Raw genomic sequence first — 6,234 nt, 5'->3', positions numbered from 1 at the left:
AAGAAAGAAAGAAAGAAACAAACAAACAAACAAAGGAAGAAAGGAAGGAAGGAAGAAAGAGAAGAAAGAAAGAAAGAAAGAAAGAGAAAGAAAGAAGGGAAGGAAGGAAGGAAGGGAAGGGAAGAAAGAAAAGAAAAAAAAGGAAAGAAAAAAAAAGAATCTATAATAATCTTCATTAAAATTAACTCAAAACAGATCATAAACCTAAAGGTAAAGGCAAAAATTATAAAACCTCTAGAAGTTAACACAAGAGAAAACCAAATGACTTTGGATAATGGCAAAGCCTTTTTAGATACAACACTAAAGACAATATCCATGAAAGAAATAATTGATAAGCTGGACTTCATTAAAATTATCAATTTTTACTCTGCAAATGATAATGTCAAGAAAATCATAAGTAAAGCCACAGATTGGGAGATAACATTTGCAAAGACACATCTGGTGAAGAGCTCTTATCTAAAATATACAAAGAACTCTTCAAACTAAACAATAAAAAACAACCCAATTTAAAAATCGGCCAGATAGATACCACACCAAAGAAAACATTCAGATGACAAATAACTATATGAAAAGACGCTATCCATCTTATACCATCAAGGAAATACAAATTAAAACAATGAGATGCCACATTGTACCTACTAGAATGGCCAAAACCAGAATAGTGACACCACCAATGCTGGCAAGAATGCAGAGCAACAAGGACACTAACACAGTGTTGGTGGGAATACAGAATGTTACAGCCACTTTGGAAGGTAGTTTGCTGGTCTCTTACAAAACTAAACATACTCTTACCATGTGACCCAACAATCACAGTCCTTGATATTGACCCAAATGAACTGAAAACTATGTTCAGACAAAAACCTTCACATTAACATTTATAGCATCTTTATTCATAATTCCCCAAACTTGGAAGCAACCAAGATGTCCTTCAGTAAGTGAATGGATCCAGACAATAAATTATAATCCAGACAATAAATTATAATTCACCACTAAATGAAATGAGCTATCAAGCTATGGAAGAACCTTAAATGTGTATTACTAACTGAAAGAAGCCTAACTGAAAAGGCTACATGACTTTTGGGAAAAGGTAAACCTATGGAAAAAATAAAGACCAGTGATTGTCAGGGGTGACAGGGCTGGGAGTGAGGGCGGTAGAGAGATGAACAGACAGACCACAGAGGATTTTTAGGGTAATGAAAATACTCTGTATGATATTTTAATGATAGAAATATGTCACTATACATTTGTCCAAACCCATAGAATATACAACACCAAGAGTGAACCCGGATGTAAGCAATGGGTTTTAGGTGATCGTGATGTGTCAATGTAGGTTTAACCTTGGTAAAGAGAAAAAAAAAATAAATTAAATAATATATAGTTATAGATTAAAGAGAGAGAGAGGGAGAGAGATTAATATATACCATTCTAGTGAGTGATGTTAATAATGGGGGAGGATAAATGGGGATTCTTTGTACCTTCCTCTTAATTTTACTGAAAACCTGAAACAAGTCCAAATTTTTTAATTAAAAAGAAGATGGTAGGCAACCATGAGGGAAAAGGCATGAAGAAGAAATCCTCCTTTTCTTTAGAGTCTTCCCATTAAATGATCTATCACTTGCAGTTAAAACCCCCAGCTCAGCTCCAGTCCCTTCTGACCTTCATACACCCTGCACCACTCCCTGCTTGTCCAGCAACACTGAATCTGTTTAACCTGTCACCACCATGTAACATCATGAGGGTCCAGTGGGAGTCAGAGGCCCTAATACCGATGGACGGCCCACTGATTCCCTGCAGAAGCAGAGGCTATCAACACCACGGACCTCAACAGGCAAGGGCTCCACTGATTAGCAGAGAAACAGCAGTTCTTCACTTGACCGAGTGATAATGGAGGACTCCAGAGTTAAAACAGGAGAGTAATCTATTGCTGTGGTCAAAGAAAGCAAGCAAGCAAGCAAGCAAAAAAGCAAGCAAGAAAGAAAGGTAGGTAGGTAAAGAAAAGTAAAGAAAAGAAAAGAAATTCCTCATTCTGGAAACAACTCCCAGGAGGAGAAAGAGAACTTGGGGAGGTATAAAAGATAAGATTGTAGTTACGATTCCACTATTAAGTAGAGGTATCTGGAGGGAAACTATTTAAACTCTGGCATCTCCACTAATAAGCAAAATTATAACAAAATGAAAACCATCTATGAAACTTTTATTATATGTCAGAAAATGTGCTAAACATTTCACATGGCAGCCCTTACAATGACCCTTTGGAGTGTTCCTATTATCATCCCCATCTTATATATGTGGAAACTTGAGGTTTGGGGAGTATAACAAATTTCTTCAAGCTAGTAAGCGGTGGAGTTCTGGCGGTCAGAAACAACTAATAGCATCATCCTTGCATTCTTACCAAGATTGCGGCAAGCCCCAAGGAAACAATGGATATATATAATGCTTAGAAATCCACTCCAATGAAGGAATGGCAATTAACCTCATGTAGCCTTACCCAAGTTTTCAAATGATAACGCCACACCTTTCATGTTTAACACTGCTCCAGTATTTTCTCATACCTCCCTTCTCCATCCTTGGTCTCTGATGGTCCTATCTGGATGGCAGGGGAAATGTGAAATTACAACAACTGTGGTGGCTTTCTCACGTCTTTCCCCAGCCACATTTAATACTTCTTTGCGGTGCTGCCACTTTCATGAAAATGTTGGCATCTCTCTCACTTTTATTCCACCCCCCTCCACCAGCCATGAAGTTGAACAAACCAGTGAAGTTACTATTGGCTTACATAACCCTGTAGGTCAAAATTTTTCTTAATAATACATTTAGATCAGAGACTAAAACAGGAAGAGGAATGATTCTTCTTTCTCAAGTCATACCATTTGCCTTTATCAAAAAGCATAGGAAGAGAGAAAAAAAATGCAGAGGTTACTACTCCTCAGGAATACAATTATTTATCAATAAGTGGTCACTTCTAATTAAATGTAGCATTATGGAAACTTGGAATATCTCACTTCCACAAAATTTCTCCCACATTCAAATACAAACTTCTGATGTTATTACCCTCCCCCTGAGATAATTTCTTTCAATTAAAATATTGCCTCATATTAACATATAGGAATATACTAGGATAATTGTTTATCAGTCATCTTCATCATAATATATAGTCATTTTATAGTAGTTTATATCTGAAAGGAATTTTGCTACCAAAAATAATGGAAAGTGTGTAAGGAAACTCTGTAGTTCAAAGATAAGAGGTAGAGGACTGTCTAGGGCCAGCTCTGCTCCCCTAGAGTGGTTTCCACTACCCAAAAAATCACGATAATCACATTATTTGTTTATACTTACAATACTACAGTCTTCCTATAGCACACATGACTTGATGTCCCTCTTATTGCAGAATGTTAGAGGAAAAGGGAACAACACAGGGCCTGCCTTGCTTGCAGAGGGACTAAGACTCCGTATGGATTACAAAGAAGCTTTCAGAATCAGAGACCCGGCAGGTGGCCAGCTATGTGGTTGTGGCAGAAGTGATCACTTGGGTTCAAAATTTTGAATATCCCGTGGGCAACATAGGGGAATAAAATATAGATCTTGGAAACTGTGGGAACACCGAAGAAAACACTGGCTTTGCCTTGAGCCCAATGAACAACAAAAATGCTCAGTAATAAATTAGGATCCTGGTAAGGGGAAGAGTGGCTCAGTGGAGTGATTTTTCTTTTTTCATTTTTATAAAAATGTGTTTTATTTTAAAATGTGTCTATAAAAGCAGAAATCACCCATAAAAATACAGATTACTCTGACATGTTAGCAAAACAGCATATAGCTGAACTTGAGTTTAGAAGTACTGTATGTTTGAGGGCATCTAGAAATCAGGGCCCAACTGGATCCTATCATCAGCCCTTGTCACTGATCTGTAAACAGTAATTTCATGTAGTATATTTAGCACTTTTTAACGAATACAAAATCAAAACATAATCACTTCCTGTATAACACTGCTTTGATTTAATCCTACACCCCACTGTCTTGTGGGCAGTGTAGTCGGAGCTGGGGTAACAACAGGAGAAACAGATTATCTGTGGGCAGGAAGCTGAATATTGGTCTGGGGGAAATGAAAAAGGCAGAGAACACAGAAAATGAGATGGGGGTTGGCATTACCCCGAGAGGCCAGTTATGTTCTCATAATACTTCTGTGGGAGGTGAAGGAGTTTTGTTCTGGTCTGCCATGGATTTACTGGCTGATCTAGACATGTTTACTTCTGTCTGTAATTTGTTCACCTCTAAAATAGGATACTACTTAATCCTTACTTCCTCAGGTGGTTACAAAAATATTTTCCGTGGTTTTGTAAATTAAAGGACCATAATGAGCTTGAAAACACATGAAATGTGGTAGGAAAGACACTGAACTTGAGGTCAGTATATTTGAAATTAGAGTTTAGCCTGGAGACAGGCTGTTTGGATCCCCATCTTTACTCTACTGCTTATTAGCTGGGTGGTTTTGAGAAAATTACTCTTTTTTTTTTTTAAATAACAGTAGCCCTACATATAATGTTGTGGGCATTAAACTAGTTAACATAGTGGGGCCTGGGTGGCTCAAATGTTTAAGCATCTGCCTTCAGCTCAGGTCATGATCTCCAGGTCCTGGGACTGAGCCCCACGTCAGGCTCCCAGCTTGGTAGGGAATCTGCTTCTGCCTCTCCCCCTTGCTTTTGCTCTGTCTGTCTGTCTGTCTGTCTCTCTCTCTCTAATGAATAAATAAAATCTTAAATAATAAGTAAATACATAAATGCTTAAATAAACTAGCTAATATAGTTAATGCCTTACTTAGTATTATGCCTATTTCATAACATATGTCGAATATATCTGACATTAGACTTTAGTCCTAGAAATTCTGTTAATGCATTGTATGATATTGGCAAAGTTATTTCACTTCTTTGGGCTTCACTGTACAAATACTTAACATGAGATTTCAATTTCAAGTAGATGATTTCTAAAGTTCCTTCCAATGCTAAATTCATGACTCTGAATTATTTCCACTCATTATACAGATGAGTTGTACTGTGCATTGCAAATAAAGAGGTAAATATTGTGAACTTCTTAATTGATGATGAAATACTATCATCAATGTCTTGGAAATGTGTTAAAAACCAAAAAATAATGGCTAATAAAACTGATAATGTCCATAGCAAAAGAAAATGAGACACTTAAAATAGTAAAAGACACATTCATTGTTCTCTTAATAAATGGTACAAAGCAAATATAAGTGACTTTATCACCATAAGTCAGTCTGACTGATTCTCTGAATCAAAGAAATAAGATTGTAATTAATGCACACCATTTACAAATATACAGAATGGAGACAATTCCTTAACCACTAGTTGCAAATTACAGTTTAGGAATTATACTCAATCATTTTAAATGGATTGAAATCCTTACATGTCAGCCGTGAAATTGGTCCTCTGAGCTCTCCCACACACAGCTCTTATACAAGGAACAGAACCAGAAGCTTTTACGACCCCTGTGCACTGCTTTCTGCAGAAATAGTGGTTGCAGAGCTGTTTCATTGCCCTGCATGCTTCCTGGGAAAGAGCCTGTACCAGGTCATACCTAATCTTCATTGACTCCTCAAAAGCTTTAAAACCTACTTGTGATTTCTGCCTTGGAAATATGAATGCCAACTAGATCATATCCCTGACAAGTTAGCATCTCCCATTCTGCCAGGTAAGATTCTCAAAAACATTAACAGGAACTGTATTACAAAAATTCTCAGTGCTAAACGCAGCACTACATTTAACATTACTAATAATTGTTACTGGAAGAGCATTCTTTTTTAACTCAGAAAACCCAAGCTGTTTCCACACTTCTTCATTTGTCAGTAGGGTCATCTGGGCCCCCTCTTCTACCACACATCCTGAGCAAGGATTCCCTGACTTGTGGAATGTTAACCCAATCCTGTGTTCCATTCCCTGGGCCTTACGCTGCCCTCCCAGAGGGCAGTGTAAGTACATGCTTTATATGTTCTTCTGTGTCAGGTGCCACTTTATGCAGCCCTGAATTGTTTCTGGAACTGCAACCCTCTTAACATTCATCCCTTGGCTTCTTGCTTTATTTTGTTCTGATTATTAAATCTCTGACTAACTCGGGGACGGGGGGGACGGTTTAGAATGTGATGTCCTCATTAGTCACATGTTCAGCCCCTTGTCTATTCAGGGATCTGTTCTCCACATCCTCTCCAAATAAAAGATG

This window comes from Mustela erminea, chromosome 14 (genome assembly GCF_009829155.1).
Source record: "Mustela erminea isolate mMusErm1 chromosome 14, mMusErm1.Pri, whole genome shotgun sequence".
Taxonomy (NCBI): Eukaryota; Metazoa; Chordata; class Mammalia; order Carnivora; family Mustelidae; genus Mustela; species Mustela erminea.
The sequence above is the reverse complement of the archived record's forward strand: the minus strand, read 5'-3'. Positions refer to the sequence as shown.